This window comes from Lissotriton helveticus, chromosome 1_1 (genome assembly GCF_964261635.1).
Source record: "Lissotriton helveticus chromosome 1_1, aLisHel1.1, whole genome shotgun sequence".
NCBI lineage: Eukaryota > Metazoa > Chordata > Amphibia > Caudata > Salamandridae > Lissotriton > Lissotriton helveticus.
Window position 1 is genome coordinate 194290154 of NC_136057.1, and position 24660 is coordinate 194314813.

The 24660-nt window shown below is 47.1% G+C and overlaps 1 long non-coding RNA gene across 2 annotated transcripts in view; it reads right to left on the reverse strand.

The window, feature by feature from the left end:
- The window catches only part of LOC144784384 (uncharacterized), a 623310-nt gene that overhangs the window by 519857 nt on the left and 78793 nt on the right, over window positions 1-24660 (reverse strand). The window lies entirely within an intron of this gene.

Below are 24660 nucleotides of genomic sequence, written 5' to 3' on the forward strand. Positions count from 1 at the left end.
CCCCAGGCGGACGGTCCAAAGGTGAACCAGATAATCCGGCGGTAATCCATAAATTACCAGGTGATCCCCCCAACCAACCAAATGGAAGACATGGACACTGAACCCTCAGTGGCCACCACAGAAGGCATCCCCCAGCTGGACGCCCAGAAACCAGACCCTCTACCCCCTGGGGACAGCGGCAAGGCGGCGAGTAAGGAGGCACCCGTTGAAGAGGGAACCAGCGCAGGGACGGCTGGCACCCTCAAGACCCCGGTACCCCAGGCTTCAGGGCCCAAGGCACCAGGAGGGCAAACAGGTGCCCCTGGAAACCCCAAGGCAGCCAAACCAGGGAGTGGAGGGAAGGGTGAGGCAGGGACCAGGCAGGGGACAGCCCCAGAACCCTTCAATGGGTACAGCATCACCCACCGGCACACCCAGCTCATGCGGTGGGAGATAAAGGACAAAACCGGACCCCGAATGGAGCGAGCTTCATTCGTGAAAACAATCCTCAAACCAGCAGGGGTCCAAGGGGAAGAGATACTGAGTTGCCAGGCATCCGCATCGGGAATGATCTTCCTCCTCAGCTTCTTCACGCAAGCTCTCTTCAAGAAGTACTGGGACTTCTTTCAGGGGAAGAAGGAGGAGACACCCTACAGCAAATTCAGTGTAACGGCAGGGATGGAGCCAGCAACCACAGAGAAGAGGATAACGGTTGAGATGACCAACCCCCACATACCAGACAAGGACATCGCGTCGCTCCTCCAAAGGTACGGCACCATCCTGTCAGGGCACACCAAGGTCAGGGACCCCAACGGAATTTGGAACACGACCTGGCAGGCACAGATGGACCTCCACAAAGTCCCAGCAGGGAGAGATGGCATGAAACACCCACCGGCCAGCTTCTACCTAGGATCAGACATGGGGAGGATCAAGTACCCAGGACAACCCTTCACCTGCAGGAAGTGCGAAGGCACGGGCCATGCCGGCAGGGATTGCCCTGTGAAATTCTGCTGGATATGCAAGCAGTCCGGACACAACGCAAGCTCATGCAACGGGATCAGGAAGTGCAACCTCTGTGGAGAGATGGGCCACACGTACTACCGATGCCCCAAGTCAGACTTGCCGAAGACATACGCAGCGGTCGCTGCAGTGAGCCCAGCCTGGATCCAACCATGGAGACAGACCAGGCCGAAGCTCTCGCCAACAGCCAACGCCAGCCTGAGCACCCTCCTGAAGGACGCCAGGGACCAATCGGGAAAAACATCAGCGAAACCCGGGAAGGTAGATCAGAAGGGCCAGGATCCAAAAACAGCAACCCCCACAGGACCAGGCCAGAGCAACAAAGAGGGACCCAAAGCAGGACCGGACACAGGACCACCACCACCTACTGTGACGTCACCAGCCAAGGAACCCCGGACCCCCAAAGGGAACCCAGAGGACGGAGGATCAGTAAAGGCCCCGCCAAAGGAACCCACAAAGGAATCCACGCCGGCTGAGGAAACACCAGCCAAGGAACAACCGGAACCCCCCCAAGGACGGAGCACCGCAAGGACCAGCACCGCCAGAGGAGGACACCGGAGCAAAGGAACCAGCGCCAGTAACAGAGACCAAGGAGGAGAGAAAGGAGAAAAAGGACTCTGCCAAGGCAACGGTGGCCAAGAAAACAGACAAAAAGGGAAAGAAGAAAGACAGCAAGGACTGGGTGCCCATAGAGGAGTCATGGGTGACAGTACAATCCCAGTCGCTGCGCCAGAAAGCAATAAAACTCGCAGAAGCCAAAGAGCAAACACGCTCCAGCGCAAGGATCCAGATGGCGGCAGCACAAAAACCACCACCAACGGAATCCAAGCAGGAGACACTGGAAGACGTGGAGGGGCCAGACGGAAACACCCAACGGACAGGCCCCCAGAAAAGGAAGCTACAAGGGAAGGAGGACTTCCTGAAGAGCAAGAAGGTGAACAACGCGGGCACCGATGACGAAACAGAAAACGACACCCACATCGTCATAGTGAGCGACGAGGAGGAGATGGAGGAGGAAAAGGGAGACAAGCAAGAAGAGGAGGAGTCAACCCTCCAGGACCTCCACCGCCAACTCAACAGCCTGGCGGCCATAGCCGTACCAGACCAATGGGACCTGGTAGTAGAAAACGAGGAGCTCGTCGAATACACAGGAGACGCCTCAGTGGAGGGGGGCCAACGGAGGAACAGGATAACCTACAAGCACAGTAGGGACACCCAGGGCCTTCAACCCCAGTAGGTACCGAAACCAGACACTGACCGATAGCACAGAGACAATGGCTATATCATTGCTCACCCTAAACGTCAGAAGCATGAAGGATCAGGTCAGGCGGGTCGGCACGTTGCGCTTCCTGGCCACCCAGAACCGAGATATCTGCTTTCTGCAGGAATGCGGAATTCCGTACACCCAGTCGTACAGCCAGCTTGAACGGCAGTGGACGCACGGGCCATCCTTTTGGTCTGGAGGGAACGATTACAAATCATCTGGAGTGGCCATTCTGATCAGGGGAAGGCATTTCACCGTGGACAAAGTCACCGAGCAGGTCAACGGCAGAGTGCTGGTCGTGGACGGCTCGTGGGCCGGTGAGCCCGTTCGGCTCATCAACGTCTATGCCCCCCCCGGAGAAGAATGAGCGACTCGAGATGTTCAGGGTGCTCAGGATGCAACTCGTGACCTCCAGAACCATTCTGATGGGTGGTGATTTCAACTGCATAGTAGAGTTGGATGGACGCAGTGGGCCAGGCTCTGCAGGAATGGATGTGACGTCCAGGCTGTTGGTGGAGATGATAAAGGAGGCGTCCCTCCAGGATGTCATCGGGAGCATGGGGCCGAACGCCAGGAATTATTCCTGGAGCAAGCCGGACGGATCCGTGCGTTCACGGATCGACCTCCTACTCACCTCCCCAACAGTAAAGCCTGGGAGAAGCTCCATGGTCGCCGTCCACTTCTCGGACCACAGAGCAGTCAGTTTCGAGGGGGAACTTACAGGGAAGTTCCCCGCAGGCCCAGGTTCGTGGAAGCTGAACTGGTCTTTGCTGGACAACGAGGAGTTAGTGGCGAACCTCAGAGACGCGTACATAGAGTGGAAGGACATGAAGGGCCTCTTTCAATCCGCCAGCGAGTGGTGGGAATGGGTGAAAGTCAGGTTCCGGAGCTTCTTCCAGGATGCAAGCAGAGCTGCTGTACGGGAAAAGAAGAGGACGTTCAGGAGGCTGCAGAGCAAACTGCAGCAACTGTACGAACTCGAGCTCAGGGGATGGGACGTGGATGACGACCTGGAGGACACCCGAAAAGGGCTCGCAGAGCACGTTAGGGAAGAATCCGAGAAAATCATCTTCAGGACCAGAACCGAGAACCTAGAGAAGGGCGAGAAATGCAACTCGTTTTTCTTTAAGAAAATTCACTCAACTCACACACCGCTGGTGGAACTTCGGGACTCGGAGGGCAACCTCCAAAGTGAGAAAGAGGACGTCATGAGAGTCGTCACGGACTTTTACGGCGAACTCTACTCACCGAAGGCGTCGGAGAGAGCCCAGGCGGACAGTTTCCTGGAGGGCATCTCAAAGACACTGGGTCCGGAAGAGAGAGAAGGCCTAGACGCGCCTTTCACCCTGGAAGAACTGCACTTGGCCGCCACAACCTCCAAGAGAGGCAAGACACCCGGGAACGACGGTCTCCCAGTGGAACTATATGTCGAACTGTGGGACCTGATCGGGCCGGACTTGCTGACCCTCTACGAGGAAATGGTGGGCAAGGGCAGTATGCCGCAATCCCTGCGAGAGGGCATGATAACACTCTTGTACAAGCAGAAGGGAGAGAGAGAAGACCTCAAGAACTGGAGGCCCATCTCTCTCCTCAAAATGGACTACAATATTCTCGCGAAGGTAATGGCCAACCGCCTAAAGAAAGTGGTAGCAAAGATAGTCCACCCAGACCAGTCCTGCGGTATACCGGGACGGCAAATCGCGGACAGCCTGGCCCTGGTCCGGGACACGATCGAGTATGTCAAGGGTCGCAAGATCCCGACGGCCTTGGTCAGCCAGGACCAGGAGAAGGCGTTCGACCGCGTTTCCCATGAGTTCATGGACCGGGCACTCAGAGCGCTGGGCCTTGGGGACTTCTTCTGCGACGTGGTGAAAACAATGTATAGTGACATCTCCAGCACTGCAACAGTGAATGGCTGGAGTACCAACCCTTTCCCGGTCCTGTCAGGGGTGAGGCAGGGATGCCCCCTCTCCCCCCTCCTGTTCATCTGCGTAATAGAACTTCTCGCGGAACGCATCTGGCAGAACAGTAACATCAGAGGAGTAAAGGCACCGGGAAGCGGAGGAAAAGGAGAAGTGAAGTGCTCTCTGTACATGGACGACGTCTCAGTATTCTGCGCACGCAGACGGACCGTCCATAAGAGAACTGGAAAGGACTTGTATCGAGTTTGGAAAGCCATCAGGAGCGAAGATCAACAGCGCCAAGTCAGAAACCCTGCTCTTCGGACACTGGACCCCCCCCCCCCCCGAGACCCACTACCATTCCCCATCAAGAGGGACTTCCTGAAGATCCTGGGAGTCTGGTTCGGCGGAGAAGGTGCAGCAGAGAAGACCTGGGAGGAAAGACTGGCGAAGACGAGGCAGAAGCTGGGACTCTGGAGCCTCCGGAAGCTGACGATCGAAGGGAAAACTTTGGTCCTGCGGAACGAGACCCTGCCAGTACTCCAGAATGTCGCTCAAGTATGGCCAGTGCAGGCCACAACGGCCAAGGCCATCACGAGAATGATCTTCTACTTCATCTGGAGCTCGAAGATGGACAGAGTAAAGAGGGCAGTGATGTTCAAGACCCGCGACAAGGGAGGCAAAGGAGTGCCGGACATAGCCACCATCCTGAGAGGGACCTTCGTGTGCCACTGCGTGAGGAACACCCTGAGGACAGAAGATGAGAGCCACGTCGGCTTTCTGATGGCACGCTTCTTCCTGCTGCCAACGTGGAGGCGCCTCGGATGGGCTGAGTGGGTGAGCGCCGTCCCGTACAACTGGGAGACCCCATGGTTCTACAAAGAACGTCGGGGTAAAGATGATGACGCTGTTGCTGAACTGGTTACCTCGCCACCTGCCTTTCACAGCCTGGCACCCGCAGTCTTGGTTGCCCAACACGTGTGCCGGAGCAAGCGCCAGGCGGGTCAGATTGGAGGAGCACGTCCCTTAAAGCCTGCTAGCATGCAGGTGGCACAAGCAGTATTGAACTGCTACGAACCCGCACTGCCTGCCTTTTTCTGTCTAGATTCTGAACATATTTCATCAGGAGCATATCAAACGGTAAGCACTTGCATGCCGCAGTCACTCCTCGGGTCTTTAGATCACACCATCTTGTGTTACTAACTGCTAGGAGTTATGCTCTTAACATAGTAATTATGGACCTGAAATCCGTGCATGCATGCATAGTATTGTTCGTAAAAAAAATAATCCTCCCGGGTGACAGGAACCGCATGATGGAGCGCTGGGCGGGCAGCACTGGATGTGGTGGTCTCGAGTGTAAAGTGGTGTGTGTTGTTCCTTTTCCCAGTTTAGCCAGTGTCTTGGGAGATTCACAATGGGATCATGCGGTCTAACAAAGGACCCCCTCCCGTAGAATCCCATGCTCTGTTACCCGCATGTGATGACACGCGGTGCTCTGTCCTCCACGTGTCGGAGGGGAAGCCAGCTGCAGTTGCAGGGAAGTGATTTTGCCCTCACCTGGTTCTCATTGTGGGGCGTGCGTTAGAGAAGTGAATCCTGACTTTAGTGATACACGGCGCCACAGGGCATGTTTGGTTCAGTCGCATATCAGCTGAGTGACCATATTCAACATTCAGGGATAGTGATGTGTGTTTTCAATATTTAACACAGCAGCAGCTCACTAACATTACTGCAAATAGTCTCTGTGATGCTGTCCCATTTCTAATATGTGATATTCTGTTTCGATCAAAATAATCATTTTTATGGATATTGCATGAAACATTACCCGTCCCACACTATTTAAATCTGCACATCCATCGGCCCATCTGCAGCCTTATATATTTTTGCAATTTTTCCCACTAGCAAAATTCTGCGCAGGTCCAGCTTTCTGCAATTTGTGGCGGTTGCAAGTTTTCCCACTTCTCTCTTCTCGAGCGAAGTTTTTTCCCCCAACTTGCAGGATAAGTTTCATTTCATAAGCCACATAGGGGCAGATTTAGTATAAGTGACGCATCCCTGCATATCAGCAGGGATGTGCCACTTATTGTGCGCCGCAGCTCCGCCACCATTGGTGCGCCGCATTTACAATGCAGCGCACCATGGGGCAAAAACGGCACAGATGCGTCACGCATCTGTGTCATAAAGGCGGCGCATTGCAGGAGCTGCGTCGCAAGCGCGACGCAGCTCCAGCAATGTTCTGCAGGCCCTATCTGTCCAATGCTGCCTCAATCCTTACGCCTGCTTCAAGCAGGCGCAGGGTTTTGACGCAGCATGGGCACAAAAGTGATTGAGTGAAATCTTGTTGATTTTACTCTGCCACTTTTAGGAGGCGTTCCTGTGCCGGAACCCCCCCCCGCGCCGGAACGCCTCCTTCTGGCGCAGGGCTTTATAACGTGACTCATCTTGCAGATGCGTCACGTTGTAAATACCCCGCAACGGCAGCGTAAAAGAGGCGCAAGGGGATTGTAAATCTGCCCCATAGTTTTCTCTGAAAAGTTGCGTGTGCGGTGTTACTAAAACGCCAAAGTAAAAAAATAATGTAGGTACATTTGCAAAGCAGTCCATATGATCGTACAAAGGTCGCAAAAGAAAAGCTTTGCTAGCTCATAATTGTAAGGTGCTCCCTGAACTCGGGTGCATAGTCTTGATAAAATACTGCAGGGGGACAGGAGGTGTGTGGATGGTAATTGTGAGTGCATCTTTTCTGCTGTGCTTTAAAGTGCTACTACTACTAGTAACATCTCATTGAGGTGTGCAGTGTTGTACTGAGTCCCTGATTGGCGCATGGTGTGCAGATACACCCATTGTCTCATGGGCAGTAGTTCACGAGTCTGTTAGATCAAGTAACACGTCCTTCAACCAATGCTTGATCAGTGCTGACCCCTGGTCTATAATCAGCCTCTCATTCAGGATGTGTAAAGGGAAGGGTATGGGATGCAAGCTACAGAGATTAAGAGGGTTCTTCAAGCCCCTCTTAGTAACGGTTGCTGTTGTCGTAACCCAGCGAGTGCTCTACTAGGGGTAACAAAGCATAGCAGCTGCCACCCAGGCGCAGCCTCGTTTTACCCATATCATGCCAAATTCATCTGCCTCTTCATTGCTGGCGCCCACCACTGACCATTAACCCAGATCACTGCCCACAAACCCCTCTGTACCACCTCAGGGTTAAAGGTCGCTGCCCTCCTAGCAATTTTTCACCAGAAGACACTGGGCCCGATTCACAGAATGAACTTAAGACTCAATCCTAAACTTACTACTATTTTGCTATTCACAGAATGCACTTATTACTTTTGGCATTCACAGAATGAACTTACTACTTTTGGTATTCACAGAAGTTAGGATTTTGTCCTAAGTCTGTCTTAAGACAAACTTAAGACAGACTTAAGACAAAATCCTAACTTCTGTGAATACCAAAAGTAGTAAGTTCATTCTGTGATGCCAAAAGTAGTAAGTGCATTCTGTGAATAGCAAAATAGTAGTAAGTTTAGGATTGAGTCTTAAGTTCATTCTGTGAATCGGTCCATTCTCTCCAACTTAAGGCCGGCTAAAGGCCTGCTGTATCACTCTGCTCCTTCAAACATGTCCTCACGCCACACATTCTTCAGAATGACTTGTCACATCTTCCCTCCCCCCACGGTTCTCAACTTATCACCAAAGGGACTGGGCAATATCAATGCGTGTTATGAGGAGAAAATTAACTTATCAAACCATGTACATCCCAACCCGACCTTTGAGGTCTGCCTCTCATGGGCTGGCTATGGTTTCCAAGTTTAATAGACGACGTTGGGGAGGGAAGAGCTTCTCCCACCTGGCCTCGAGGCTTTGGAATTCACTACCATAACAGTTAAGACAAATCTCCAACCACATGCGGTTCAGGAAGGAAGTTAAGACGTGACTTTTCACTCGATAGGACAGTTGCCAGCACTTTCCGACAGTTACCCTCCATAGCGCCAAGACGCCTCGGCATTAGTGCGCTTTAGAAATATCATCACTCACTCACTCATGTTCATTACGGGGAACATCGACTTCGTGGAGGTCATGGTATTTATTTAATGTATATTTGTGGTTTTATATTGTTCTGATGAGGCCCAACAAACCATACCAATGCAATGCAAAGTATAAAATGTAAAACTTTATTAAAAAAACAGCATGTGGTGAAGGAGAAATAACTGAGGTTCTTCTTACTAAAATGAGTCTCTTTTTTAAAAACTAATGACCACATCTAAGTTAGACTTCAATAAATCACATTTGGTAAGGAATATATGTTGAGGTTTAACTTTTGCAGTGTGTGAACAAGTCGATCGAGGATCACAAAAGGAGTTCATAGGCTTGTATCCCGCAGTAGTGCGTTGTACTTTCCAGGAATGCTTCAAAGCAAGAAAAGCTTTTGCTTTTGCCTGCGGCTGTCTGTCACTTCAAAGGAGGAAGTGCGGCCCCTTTTGTTCAAACGACAGTAAGGGCTCCAAAGAAAGGCTTAAAATCAATTAAACTGGACGTGTGGCGTTTCTAAAAAAAATGTGTGAGTTGCTTGGCCTTTTAGTAGCTCACGACGATTTTCACTGGTCAGAAGTAGCTCTCACTACAGAAAAGGTTGGAGACCCCTGCTCTAGAGCATTAGTTAGCCCCAGGTGGGGGGGGGGGAGGGGGGTGGGGGGAGATCTATGTCACCATTAATGGCCAGATTAGCTTTTAAGCTACACGCTTACCACTATGTTGTTGAATTTGCTCCTGGTGAATTGAATGGTCAAGCAGACGGGTTATCCAGGTTATCATTAAATGATTGTCAAGGTGATGAGAACCTGGACGGAGAATGTGAGGATGTTGTCAAAGCATTTTGGGGAAGATTTACAAGCCCCTTGTGCCACATTTACGCCGCCGTTGCGTCACTTCTGTGATGCAGCGGCAGCGTAAACCATGCGCCATTTTGTGCCGTATTTACAACGTGACGCCTCTAGGGAGTTGCATCACGTTGTAAACCAGTGCGCCATATGAAATCTGTGTCAGGTTTCATGAGGGTGTTCCAGCGCAGGGTGGGCGTTCCCTCGCAGGTACGCATCGTAAAAGTGACGCAGTGAAATCCACAATATATCACTGAGTCACTTTTACGGCAATGCTGCGTCAAAACCTTGCGCCTGCTTGAAGCAGGCGTAAGGAGTGACGCAGCATGTTAGGCATAGGGTACCCCCGAGCCTTGCTGGAGAGGCGCCGCACTTGCGATGCGACTCCAGCAATGCGCCTCCTTTCCATCCGGGTATGCGACACGGATCTGCTCATCCGTGTGTCATGGTGCATCACATTGTAAATGCGGCGCATCAGTGGTGGCACATGGGTGGTTTGGCGTGTCGCAAGTTTTCTGACGCATCCCTGCTGATTTGCAGGGATGCGCCAGAAGTTGTAAATCTGCCCCTTTGTTTAAAGTTTTATATAGTGCAAACTTGACCTGAAGGTATTAGAGCATTTTGCATGAGCACCAGTTGCGTTACAGACGGACACATTAATTTTGTTTGGCAGAAGGAGATTGTGTCATTTGCCCAGAATCACTAGATGTTCAGCGTCCCTGCCAAGACTCGAACCTGGTTCCCCAGCTTTGAGTTCGACCGCTCTAGCCATTAGACCACACCCTCTCCCTGCGTAGTTATGGGATATGTGTGCCTATGGGAAGCGTGGTTCTGCTTGTGGGGAAACTGCATGTGTGGCTCTGCCGGCGTTGTAAAGGTTGTTTCCATTGCTTTGTAGGTGGAATGTTAAGGGAAAGAGTAGAGAGGGTCAGGATGGGGAGCACAAGGTCTTCCTGGGTGTCCTTGATAAGGTTTTACTCAATGTTCTAGAATAATCATCTGGACTAAGGAACAAGGAGGAGGGTAGCAAGATTTGAGAGATGTTGGTACAAGAGTACGTGGATTACAAGTTTGTTACAAAATGATGTTTTAAATTAGGTAATCTTTGTTTGTTTAGTTTGTAATTGTACTCTTTATACTTGGAATGTGGAATGTATGGTGTGTGACGTTGGTTGTAATGGTGGCTCCCTGGAAAATCGGATGGTAACTGGAGAATATGCTAAACGTTTCTGATTCTCTTTCCTCTTATTTGGACTAAAGCTTTTCAATGGAATTACAGGCTTGGATCTTCATTACAATATTTGTCCAAGAATCCTGGAGAACAAAAAAAAGCCACCTCCGGTTTTCACGGTCTAAGGTTCACAGGAGTCGGTGTGTGACATGCAAGGCACCATTTTGGGCAACATTTGAGTGGTTACGTGTGCACATGGTGACCCGGACTCTTCTGAGTGTCCATTGGCCCAGATATATATAGAAGTGATCTAATGCAGAGCAGCACTAAGGCCAAGATTTGCGTTATTTTGTCAACACAGACCAAACCCAAAACCTTTTTGGGGATTTACGACCCAACACATATTGGTATTTGCGTTGGTTTGTAAGGAAATGTAACCCAAACCTTTAGCATCAAGTGGGGTGTTACATGGGTAGTATATGGGAATTCTGATGCAACCACCCATGATTTTTTATACAAAACTCTATCTAATACCATTAGTAGAAAGGGCTTTGCAACAAAAAATAACTCGGCTGCAAAGCAGGCGTTAAAAGGAGAAATTATTTCATTTCTCTTTTCTTTCTGACTTTGCATGTGTTCTGTACTGTTCAGCACACATACAAAGAAGGAGGAGTTGTAAAACGTGACGTCATAATATTTTGTGTTTCAGTACAAAACCTATGCTAGACTCTCCTACACACACACACACACTTGTATTATGGTGCAAAGGTGTGTGTGGCACTCAGCAGCAAGATTCTGTGCCCAGGCTAGGGAGAGGGGAGGAGAGTGCCATATCTCTGTAGCTATGGTGCTTTCATGGTCTCTCCCTGTCACGCAACGCAGCGGAGCAATTTTGGGTGTTGGGCTGTGTGATACCTTAAATGGCCTTAAAGTTGTGGCGCTGCATTATGAAAGAGAGTAAAGCTTATATAAATATGGGCCCAATTATCTTTTTGAGGTGCAAGAAAAACACTGTACAAAAGAAAGCATTCAGTTCTATGGCAGCTAGCAGTGGACTTCAAAGGACCGAGCGTAAAATGTCATGTTTGTAGCAGTCATCTGGGCTCATGTCATGAGGGGACTTTAAAACAGTCTTTGCCCGTACTACTACTATTAGTGATAATCCTACTTTACGACTAAAGGCCCAAATCTTGCATTTAACCACACAAGCATTGGAAGAAGGCTATATTTGCAAAAAGGAATATGACTACCTGCATATGACCACACAAAAAATCCCCAATATTTATGTTTTGCCAAAAGTCAATAAAGATACACGCCACCCTCCGGGGCGACCAATTATTACAGCATGTGGGTCCTTGTTAGAACCATTAGCTAAATACATATATGGTTTTTTTAAACCATTTGTACAGTTGACAAAAGCTTACATTAGGGACTCAATGGACTTTATTGCTAAAAATGAATATTCAATATTCGAAAGTGACCAGCAGTTGCTGGTCACATTTGATATTGAAAGCTTGTATACGAACATACCACAAGAAGAGGCTTTGTTAGTATTAGACATGGTGTTAGATAGGAGGCCCAGGCCACATTCAGTACCTACGTATTTTATTTCCGCTGTGGCCAAGATTTACCTCAAAAACAACTTTTTTGCCTTTAAGGATGAGCTGTTCATATAAGTGAAAGGCATAGCAATGGGTTGTTGTTTCGCCCCGGAGATTGCGAATTTGGTAATGGACGCATTTGAGAGGAACTTTATTTTTCATTAGACTACACCTTTTAAGACACAGATTGTTCGATGGAGTCGATTTATCGACGATATCTTCCTGATATGGTCAGGAAGTGAAAAACAACTAATGGTTTTTCATAAATGGCTCAATGTCCGATAAGCGGATTTAAAAATTTCCATTTCTTACAGTAATTCGAAAATCAATTTTTTAGACCTTTGTGTTATCTATACTAATATAATAAAGAGAGAGCCCAAACAATTGAGGCAGGTAATCTCAGGAACCACAGCACCAATCACAACACCAAATACAGCGTTGGAAAGGGCAGTTGCAGCAGAAGGACATAGGCTATGCAGACGCCCACCATATACATCTAAAAGGTAAAAGAATCGTGCCAACAAAGTAGTCCCTTGAAGGCGTGTCTGCATTGTGCTGTGGGTGTGTGCTGGGGGCATTCCGTCACGAGTGTTGTTTTTTTCCCAGGTTCTATACATTCCTGCTCCCTTTAAATAGTAATTCATTGGAGGTCCCATTCTCTTAGAACCACCCCAAGCATAGTTAAGGGCAAAAATACAACTTAAAGACCCTGCAAAGCATTATGGGATAAGATTAGCATAATTTTTAGCATTCATGAAAGGGTTTCAATGTTTTTGAATTTTACTCATCAGGGACATCTTGGGACGACGAGGTGAACTGCAGCTTGATGTATAATATTTTAAATGCTATTGCATTTGCCTCATCAGGGACATCTAGGGACGGCGTATTGGTTCATGACAGAAATGTTCCGCCATCAGCACCGGAGCACCGACGCTGATGACGGAACCGTTCCGTCATGAGCATGGAAGGGGTTAAATGCTATTGCATTTGCCTCGTCAGGGACATCTACGGACCACGAGGTGAACTGCAGCTTGATGTATAATATCATAATTGCTATTGCATTTGCCTCATCGGGGACAACTGGGGACAACGAGGTGAACTGCAGCTCTTTGTAGAATTATTTGGATACTATAATATTCATTTCCCACTGCTAATCTCGTCCCATAATGCTCTGCAGGGGCTTGATCTCAAAATCATCACCTCTCTCACTGCTTGCTAGAAGCTAGTTTCACTTTTGTGAAATGACCATATGCATTTTAGCATGTAGAAATACTTATTTTACCTTGAATATATGAGGTTTCTGTTTTTATATTTGGAAATCTGACGGAACGAAATATTGCGGATTTATTGTACTAAGTTCGCGCCAATTCCGCCCACCCCTACTTTAAATACCCCTGCACCCCATAATCATAACCCACCCGTACTCTATAAAACCCTATAAATATACCCTGTACCCCAAAACCAAAACCTACCCCTGAACCCTAAAAATACCCCTGTACCCAAAAACTACCCCATAACCCTAAAATACTCCTGTACCCCAAAACCCAAACCTAGCCCATAACCCTTAAAATACCCCTGTACCCCAAAACCCAAACCTACCCCTGAACCCTAAAAATACCCCTGTACCCCAAAACCCAAACCTAGCCCAGAACCCTAAAACACCCCTGTATCACAAAACCCAAACCTAGCCCTGAACCCTAAAAATACCCCTGTACCCCAAAACCCAAACCTAGCCCTGAACCCTTAAAATACCCCTGTACCCCAAAACCCAAACTTACCCTTGAACCCTAAAAATACCCCTATATCCCAAAACCCAAACCCAGCCCTGAACCCTAAAAATACCCCTGTACCCCATAAGCCCAAACTATATCTGAACCCTTAAAATACCCAAACACCCCAAAACATATACCTCAGTACCCCAAAACATATACCCCTATACCCATACTTACCTTATCCAAACATTAAAAAAAACATGCTTTTACCATTCATGCATTTACAACGAATTTCGTTGTAAATGTATGCGTGGTAAAAGCATATAAAATGTAATGCCATGCGTTATAATGGCATTCCGGAGTCATGGTACTTTCGTAATGAAAGTATGCGGAGTGATGGTATGCGGAAAAAAGGTTGTGGAATAATGGGTGTTTACCCTCCCCCGTAAGTACATTGGTAGCACGGCGGCCCACATCTCCAGCAACATACTCATATTTTTTCACCACCGATTGGAAAAATGCACAGGTCTCTCTCATTGATGCCCAGCACCGACATATACTTTTAGACACACCTCCCACCGCAAGTTCTAGAATTGCGAACTTTAGAGATGGGGAGCTACGTTTGAATCTCGGCATCAGCTCAACATCCTGTGATTCCAGGCAAATCGCTTTGTCTGCCTATCACAAATGAATGTGTTCTTCTGTAATGTAAATTGTGCTCATGCCATGTTGTCGAGTTCGCGCTATATAATATTGCAAGGAAAATAAAGTAGGGAAACTCGAGTTCACAGACTACTGAACGGGCACTCTTAAGTGCATCAGCAGTGTACTGTGAATCAGAGCGTTTCACAGGCCTGTCACAGATAAGAAATGCTATCAAAACGAAATCCTACAAAACAATATACTACTGGCCGGCAGCAATTCATACCCGGACAACGTCGGGACGGGCTGGTAGTTCATAAGGAGGGAGACTAGAAGTATGTCTTTACACTAAGCCCACAGACCGTAATACCCTATTACATTTCACCAGTGGACACACTAGGACCCTCAAATTTTGCCGTATGGGCAGTTTTTGAGGATCCGACGTAATTGTACAAATAAAACGGATTATTTTGAAAATGCTGCAAAATTGCAAATTAAGCTATGCAACAGAGGGTATCCAAGAAAACTCGTTAGAAAAGAGAGCATGGTTCACGCCACGTGAAACTCTACTTTCCCCAAAGGAAAAACAGGTAACGGATAGGATGACTTGCATCTTGACCTACAATCCTAAGGCAAATAAAGTCAAACAGATTATCTTGAGGAACTGGATATTAATGCAACAGTTTGATATCCCTAAGCCCCTATTTGCATTCCGCAAAGGTAAAAATATCTGACAATACCTGGTGAAAGCGACACGGTCTTCCCCACAGAAAGGTAATCTGAGAAACATGTTCGGTCTTCCACCAGTAGTAGGACATTTTAAATGTAATGGTTGTGCGGTCCGTATACATACAACCAATTCTAAATTTGTGATGCTGAATAGCAAGAGACACACCCAAACAAGTATTTCCAACTGCAACACTAAACATTTTGTGTATTCCCTCACATGTCCTTGTGATAAAGTATATATAGGACAAACAACTCGAAATGTTAAGATGAGAATAATGCACCATCAGTCAAGAATCAGGTGCAAAACAAAGGGTGCCCCGTTGGTCCAACACTATTGTGAATGTAACCATAATGAAAATGATATCAGGTGGTCGGTACTCTTGGAGGTGAAACCCCAAAGTAAAGTGACTCTACAGATGACCCTAAACAAACTGGAGGCATGGATGATTGAAAAATATCAAACTGCAAGATTGGGTTTGAATGATGGTGATGAAATATGGGCACTAATAGGCTCTTAAGATGCGAGGTGGTTCCTCTACAAAGATCATATTGGTTGCTCCATCCTGGATGTAAATATGTATAACACTCAGCTGGACTATTCCCCCACTTAAGTGTTGTGCTTTATGTTTTTAGGAAAATATTTTTGGAGTTGAGACTTTGTATTGTATGACAGATATAATTGCTTTGTTGTCTCAGTCTCAGTCCTCTTTTACAATTCTTTGAGGACTGAGGTTGATGTACATTGTGATAAAACTTGCTTAGATTGTATGTCGACCTCTGTGCTTACCTGAAGCCCCCAAGTTGTTTTGTCACCGGTATATAGGGTATGTGTTGATTTCGCCTTTTAGGTTATTGTGATGAATATATGCACTTGGGTGGTGTTTAATAGAGGAATTCGTGCTTCACCTCCCAACCTTTCTTGTATTTATATTTTTCTTTTAGTTTTTAATTTTTTCCTTCGATTACATTTGATGGATTTGCTCAATCAGTATTTGTGTCTACCCTTTTCTGATGCATTGTTTACATTTATTGTCATTGTTGGCCCCACGAGGAATTAGGTGTGTGCCCTTGTAGTTGGCTATGGGTCTTTTTTACTGTCGCGATAGTGCTGAGTAGTAGACCTTGGCGCCAGGGAGTTAGTCCTGTTATTAGCGCTATGCTTCACTAGAAGGGGTAGACGACCCTTCCGGCTTGGTGAGTTCAGTCCACTTTCTACCTTGATAATCAGACGTACGGGCGTCCACATCACGTGGGACACAGTGTTTTTAATTTAATAGAGGAAGTCACAGCGTCGGGCGCTGGCGAGCTGCTTTGAAAGTCGGAGATCTTGCGGAGTGATTGGATTGCTTTAGGAGAGTTTTGGAAGGTGAGAATAGCGAGTGGGGGTTGTTCATCTTTGGGGCCCCGGCGAGGGGGAGAAGGGCAGCCTCGACGTTGTACTTATGTCGGAGCGGACGCCTGCCCTTGTTTTCTTACAGTATAGAAATCACTGTATTTATTACTGAACATAGCTGCTTGAGGCAGTGCCCCCAAGAGGCGTTTTTTGTCGTACTGGAGGTAAGAGACGACGGCGATGTTGTTTATCATCCATGCAGCCATCCAGTGTCGCTTTTATAGCGTGCACATGTATACTGTACACTACATAGTGTAGTAGTGGGTCCCAGCAAGGCCTACCAGTGCTATGGGTTCTCCCTTCCCTGCACAGAGTCCTCAGACCATAGAATAGAAGTTGTCACAGCAACTGGAATAGAAAATACATGATTTATTAAACCTCATGATGTGGAACTACATTCACACAGCACCCTTCGGTAATGTATGAAGCAGCACACTTAATGGAAAGAGCTTGGTCCTTTTATACCCACACAGGGGCTCAAAAGAAGGTGGTACACGTACAAGAAGAAGGTTTTAGGTGCATATAAGGTCATACAGAAAATGCATAGTCAACAAGTGGCAGGAGTTATCAGTTGCTAATTCTGGTGAACACATCCTGACAGTTGCAGACTAGGGACAGCTGCAAGGACAGCTGCAAGCTCAACTACTGAGCATGTGCGAAGCAGAAGAGGCTAAATATAACCTGTCTCTAGGCAGATTTCAAGGGCAGACAACAGCAAGATAGGACAGAGCACATGGCATGCATGTGGTAGCACATGGCAAACAAGATGGCTGCCAGAAATACAAAATGGATTCCACAAAACGGACAAGATAGCCTCTAAATACAGGGTGGCTTCTGCTAATGCTAACCCAATCGCTGCCAAATTACAACAATAGGAGAGGTCTTAGTTTTTCTTATGTTTCCCCACCTTAGTGTTTTACATACGGCGACTTGATATGAAGGGTTCATCCAGATCTTTGTGGCATAAGTGAGTGGCTACTGGGTAGCCTTTTTAATTGATACTTTTCTCTCCCTGCTGGCACAGTAAGGTTGGGTGAAATACGACCTAACTTCACAGTACACCTGACTTAGGGGTCCTTACGTTGTTTGTGTGTGAATTGTCTTCTTTGGGGGTACAATTGTGGTTGTCGTGGAACACTGATGTCTTGTTTAGATCTTTTAGCATCTAGGGATGTGCTTTACTGTTGTTGAAGCACTTGGACGCTTTTCAATTATTGATTTCTATTATGGATTTTTATTTAGTTTCCTTTCCCCCTCCCTAGCTTGAGTTGCTTTTTCACCTTTCGTGGTGCCGGTGACAAACTTTGGGATGATGGTGGCACAGAGAGTATGACAGGTTGTTGTAAGGGTGCGCACTTCATGTGTGATTATATGTATTTCTGTAGGTCCTTGAATCACCTTGTCCTGAGGAGGCCAAGACTGGTCGGAAGGCTGAAACGGACCGCGTCACCACATTACACAAAGAGGAGTCTGATCAAATTATTAAAATCAATTTGGAATTATATTCATTGACACAATCTTCACATTTAGGTTCTACATCTAATCGAACCGATTGTGTTTGTCTACCTCGAAGTGTACTTCCTAGAATGAATTGGAGGGCACTCAGTTTTTGCTTTAATTTCTTCTGGGTGAAAAGGAACTTTTTGATTATGTTTCAATTGTATGAATTCTGTCTATTTGTTTATTCTTGTTGTATATATTTGTGTACATATGTATGTATATATGTGTATTATGTAAATTTGAAATTTATGCAAAGTTAGAGGATAAAAAAATCATTGATTACTATAAATAAAATATGTAATCATGTCTTCAGTGATATGTGATGGTATTTACATTTATATTTAATTTAATTTAATTTCATATATCTTTATTTCGGCAAATTCAGCCATAAAAGACGTTCCAGACATAGTTAAAATACAATATGCATGGATGACACATAAATTCAAGTAACAAACAGGGTAAGTTAGCAGCAATTTAGGGGCAAGTAGATATAAAAAAAAGGCCTCACATATTATATCATAAAAGCATAAAATTTACAGTATGACACGACAGTCCTCTGTGACTATTGTCAATAAAGTGCTAATGTAAACAGTTTTACGCAGTAGTAATTAAAAACCTACTCTTATGCCACATAGCTGTGAGAAATTTTGAGACAGCAAATACAATGGGTCTGGTTAACTCTGTTTTAAAAATTCTGTATGCTTGCATGCAATGAGTAAAACCCAGATTTTTGCACAGAGGTATGAGCCAGTACCTCTTAGACGTTCTATAGACTGGGCAAAAGAAAAGAATGTGCAAATCATTTTCTAATTCACAGTTACATCCCGTGCAGTTTTTTGGGAACGTTGCAGAACATCTACTGGTAAAGGCTCTGATTGGTAAGGTGCCATATCTCCATTGTAGGTACGCTTTTCTAGTTAAAATAGGATAAATGTCATCCATGACTGACTCAAAGTGATAATAATCTTTAACCATTAAGAAGGATTCAGATAGGGTGCCGATGTGGGTGTTGTGAAGAACGGCGGTTAGTTTGCTGTCGTAGAACAGTCTCGCCAGGTGCTTACGTGAGACCGCATTACAGCCGGACACAGGGTCGGACCACAGTGCTGGTACTCCCAAATTCTCACATTCGTTCTTAATGTACATAAGCCATGGGATTTTCCCTGCATTGGGTAGACTTAGGATTTCTTGGAGTTCCTGCCTGTAATTTGAAAAGCTTAGGAGCTGTCCAGAGTCTACGCCAGAATCTTAACGGTTTGAGGCCTAGTTCCTCATCTATCGATCTGAGGCCCCAATCGAGCCTCAATGGTAGGAGGGGAGTGCTAGATGGTAAGGTCAGCAGTTGCCTTAAAAATTTGTTTTTAGTGTTAGTGAATAGCCCCAAAGTTCCCCACCGTAGATAACCGCCCCCCCCTCGCTTGCATTTTATAAATCTCCAGGGTTGGACCGATGGGTTTAATGGTCGACGTGTTGGAGAGGTTGAGGATACCGCATGCAAATTGGGCCAGTTTCAGTTGGGATTTAATTTGCTGGGGTGCCCACATCATGCTCTCATTTAAGGTTACCCCCAAATACTCGAAAGCCTGGACCCTTTCCAATCTAGTGGTACCTATGCTAGGATTTGGACGGGTGGTGGCGGGGGGATTAAAGATCATACATTTGGTTTTAAGGGCGTTGATCTCCAAGCCCCGCTCGCCACAGAATGCCTCAAATCCATCCAACACACGTTGCATCCCTATTGGAGATTTAGACAGCAAGAGGGTGTCATCTGCGAACATAATCGCAGGCACCCTACTACCTGCAAGCTTAGGTGCATCGTTGTCCGATACTCCATTCAAATGGGCGATTACCCCGTTGAGATAGAGGCAAAACAGGGTGGGTGCCAAAACACACCCCTGTCTTACCCCCCTGTCAACGGGGAATCAGGATGACAGCATTCCATTCTTCCCACACCTAACCTGGGCGAAATTCGCCTCGTGGAGCCTCATCAATATATTCAAAAGTTGATGTGGGATGCCCAGCTCAAGAAGCACAGACCATAATTTCCCCCGGGGCACCAAATCAAAGGCAGCACGTAGGTCCACAAAGACCGTGTAAAGGCTGCCGCTCTCTATTCTGACCGATTTCCAAAACAATAGGGTCAGGCGAAAAATGTGATCTGTGGTAGAAGTATTTTTTCTAAACCCTGCCTGATAGGGACTAAGAATTGAATGGTCATCTATCCAGTCCTGTAGGCGGTCTAAAATGAGCCTCGCAAAGATCTTTTGTGGCACGTCAATAAGGCTGATAGGCCTGTAGTTGGCTGGGAGCAGAGGAGAACCCTTCTTAAATATAGGACCTATCTTTGCGCCGGGCCAAGTACAGGGTACCGCCATTCTATTCAGAACTGCATTAAAGATAACGCATAAATAAGGGCCCCATACCTTAGGTTCATGTTTGAAGAGGTCGCCCGGCAGTTTATCCAGACCCGGGTCTTTTCCAGAAGCGAGTTTGGATATCGCAGCACAAACCTCCTCTGTAGTAAAATCAACCTCCTCAAACTGTGGGATAGATGAGAACAGCGTGAATTCCGAGTCCCCAACTGTCCCACCATCGGCCACCGAATACAGGGCACGGAAATGCTTTTCCCACACTTCAGCTGCTATGTTTAGTTCAACAACTGATAGTGGCTCGCCGGACCCCATATTCACAATTGACCAAAAATTACGCGAATCCCTGGTGGCAAGGGCAACAGTCAAATTGGCCCACTTGTCATGGTCCCATTCTGCCTTAGCACAGTTAATCAGGCGTTTATATTCTGATCTCGTGGCTTTAATATTTGATGTGTTATTGTTGTGTTTCAGAGCCGTAACTAACTCTGCTTTTGCCTTTCTACAGGCAGCATTGTACCACAAAAGTATTTGACGCTTTTTGTTCCGTTTGGTCGCGCAAGGATTAAATACCTCTGCTAAGGTGCCTATCAGATCCACGTGAAGGGCTTGAAGCTTATTATAAAAGTCTGGGAGATGAGGTTGAGCGATTAGAGCACCAACCTCTTCAAGTGCTGCCATTATCCGTAAGTACAGCTTGCATACATCCTCGGGGTGCGCTGCTAGTTTATCCCACCTTACTCTACGTCTGTCGTTGGATAGAGTCATCCTGATGTCAGTGTCATCATACCCGTTGGAGGAATCTTTACCAATTCCAGGCAGGTACAATTCCAAGATTAGCGCATTATGATCACTCTCGACTCTTGGGGAAACCTTAAAATCTCTAACCCTGGGCCATAGTCTGGTTTCGACTATTATATAATCCAACCGTGACTCCTGTCCAGGTTTATTGTACGTGCACTTGGGCGGGATGTCCGATTGCACACGACCATTACAGGCCCTGATTGAGTGGTTGAGTGTTAATGCCGTAATTTGAATGGCAAGAGGCGTCCATGACCTAGGCGAAGGCGCCTCGGTTGCTGGTATTGACCAGTAGTCATCTTCTTCCGAGGATACGCCATCCCTCAAGCCTGTTAGGTGCTCGAAGTGGCAATTCAGATCGCCCCCAACCAGAAAAAAAGTATCACTAGCGATGGGATTTAAAAAGATGGACAGTTCCTCAATGGTTTTTGACTCACTAGTTATGCTAACCGGTCGAGAATTTACATTGACCAGAGCAAGCTTAAAGGCATTAGGCCATTCTAGAACAACACATTGGACATCCTCAAAGAGGGTATTCACTGACTTGGCCTTACATCCCAGGTGGGAACCCACCCAAATGATGAGGCCACCTGACGGGCGTCCCCCCCCTCCCCCTAGCGTGCCGGGACATTAAATGAAGCAAAACCAGCACGTATTTGGTCCTCTCTAGCCCAAGTCTCCTGGAAGAGACATACATCATTTTTATCTATAAGCGATCCTCACTCCGGGCAAGCCATTTTGTTGGGCAGGCCTGCTAGGTTCCAAGACAGTACCATTAGTACACCTAAGTTACCACTGGTGAGAGGAAACCCTTCCCGGGCCTTGGGACCCAATTCATTTGCTCTTACAATAGTAGCGTAGCCTAGGGGAATAGATAGGATATTTGGGCCTGCAGCCGTATTAGGCTGGTCTGTAATAAGGGAAGGTGGGCTGGCTTGTGGCAGTGGGAAAGCAATGGGATCCGGACTCCTGCCTACAGTCCTGTCTCCTCGATTACTGGTGAGCTATAGCAACAAGGTTCTTGAGTCCAGCCGCTAGACTGGGAACCGTAGAGACCGCTTGCTTGTTCTGCAGTCAATCAACCATATTCAGACAGCTATACCGATTATAGTCTGAGAAGTGGGTGGACAAGTGTGGCTGTTCAGCCCATTCCCTATTCGCCCTGCGCACCCCTCCCGCTTCCACTCTCACCCAGTCCGCCTCCGACACAACATTGGGGCACAAAGAAGCAGGTGGGTAAAAGTAAGATAGGGGGAGTGACTGTATAGTTGTCCCAGAGTCACGATACGGCCAGTGGTATACATGGGTTACAGTCCTTGGGTCCCTGAAGTTAACCAAAATGCAGTCGCCAGTGATGTTTTTTGGCCTGTGGCCCACCCAGGACACCCTTCGAAGCAAATGAATCTTACTACAAGTGTGGGCTGGAAGAGGTCTATTTTTATTTAACCAGTCCGCAACTTTATTTTTAAGGGACATGAAGGATTCCCTGGCTGCGTCATTTAACTCAGGAACCCCTGTTAGGACCACTACATAGGGGCTTGAGTCTGGGGGTAAGTCAATTGTAACTTTCTTTGTTGGAATACACCTCACTTGGGCATCTGGTATGTCGTTTAGTTTAGGCTTATTAGCCGATTTTTGGGCACTAGCAGGAAGAGGAGAGGAATGGTTCCAATAGGAAGTACATGCCACTACGTGACCCGGAGTCAATAGAGAGTTGGGATTATGAATTATTGCTCCCCCCTGGGTGTTGTTAGACCCCTCACCTACCAACATGCTCTTATCGGTTTTCAGGCGGTTTGCTGTAGCTGTTGTAGCTTTTTCAATTTTCGTTAACCTCAGCTCTATCTGAGAGAGCCTAGCTTCCAAGGGATTGAGTAAAGACCTCAGAAGGGCAATCATGTTCAAATTGGAGAGATCCTCCCTTCCGGGTGTTGTGAGACTAGTATTTGTCTCGCAAGGAGTCGGTGTAGGTGAGATAAGTACTGGGGGGGTGGCAGGTGCTGTGATAACTATGGTAGCCTCCTTAGCATTACCCAGGCCCGCAGAGTCAGAATTATTAGAGTGTTTAGCATGCTTTGGCTTCCTCCCACCATAGGTTTGAGCACCTCGTTTCCTCTTAGGTACAGCCCCCTCCCGCTTCCCCCATAACTGCCGAGTATTAGGCCTTTCTGGACTATCAACTACCAAAGTATCAACTGGATTAGATACTAAATTAGTCTGGGGTATGAGTGGTAGCAGAAGATCACCAGATGATGCTGCAATTCCCAAAACCTGTGTAGTCTCAACAGCCTCATGTTAGAAACGGGACCCCCGGCCGGCCAATGCTCACGCCAAGGTCAGTCAGGGATCACCATTTCCAAGTCAGGGCAAGGGAGTTACACACCAAGATAACCCCTGCTCACCCTCTAGGTAACGTGACGCGAGCAGCAAGGCTAATCTCGGAGGCGATGTGTAAAGCGTTTGCGCGCGCACCCCAGCGACAACACCCTAGGCCCACCACAAAGGAAACTCCACACAAGGTTATTTCAAAAACTGCCTTTGTATTATAATAAAAACACATTAGATAAGACACACACTTTACAATGCGCCAACAGGCACGGGCAAGATTTACAAGGGATTATGTACAGGACAGGGCCACCTGGACCACTGTCAGGGGAATGCACTTTTTAGAAATAACACTTGTAGGTATAACACTTAGCACATAAACATATAATGACTGTAACACAGAAATAGTAAATGTAGCATACAACCAGTAACTACTGGTAAAAGTAAATACCTCCTACGCAACTCTAAACACTGTAGGAAAATCACGCAGGGAACTAAGACCTTATCATCAGGACCTATGGAAGGAAAACCATCACCTAAGCAAGTCACATTTAGCAAAGGGAAGGAAACCTAAAATAATCACGTAAGCAAGTCACATTTAGCAAAGGCAATAAAACATCAACATTCCTCTAAGCAGGTCACTTTTAGCAAAGGGGAATAAAAGCATAAACAATTACCTAAGCAGGTCACTTTTAGCAAAGGTAATATCAAACAATCCTCTAAGCAGGTCACTTTTAGCAAAGGGGAATAAAAACATAAAGAATCACCTAAGCAGGTCACTTTTAGCAAAGGTAATAACATACGCAATCCTCTAAGCAGGTCACTTTTAGCAAAGGGGATAAACATGAAGAATCACCTAAGCAGGTCACTTTTAGCAAAGGTATTAACAAACAATTGCACATGAAACATTAAAACACATTCAGAGGTGCAGGTAGAACATTTGCGCAGAAATCACATAAGCAGTAAATCATAAATTGCGCAGGGTGCATGTAGCACAACACTAGAATTGTCCCCCAGGCCAACTGGCCTCGCAAGGGCTGGAATGCCCTGAGTCTCAATGTCAGGGAAGGCTGCGCAGACAGCCAGACACAAAGCCTAAACGTAGCAACTGTCCACTAAGTGCTGGACAGTTGTAAATAATGCTGGGCAACGTTGGAGCCTCGTGGGCTCTAGAACAAGAACTCTGCCTCACTAGGCAAGGGGGGTCCCTCACGGGGGACACAGGGACAACTGGAGAGCCCCTCGGGGCTCAAAAGAACGATGGGGCCGGGTCTGAGCCTCGCAGGCTCCAAGAACGATGACCTGGCCCCTCGAGTCTCTCGGGACTCGTCAGCCCAATGGCAGGCACGATGGAGTCCCTCACGGGGGACCCAGAG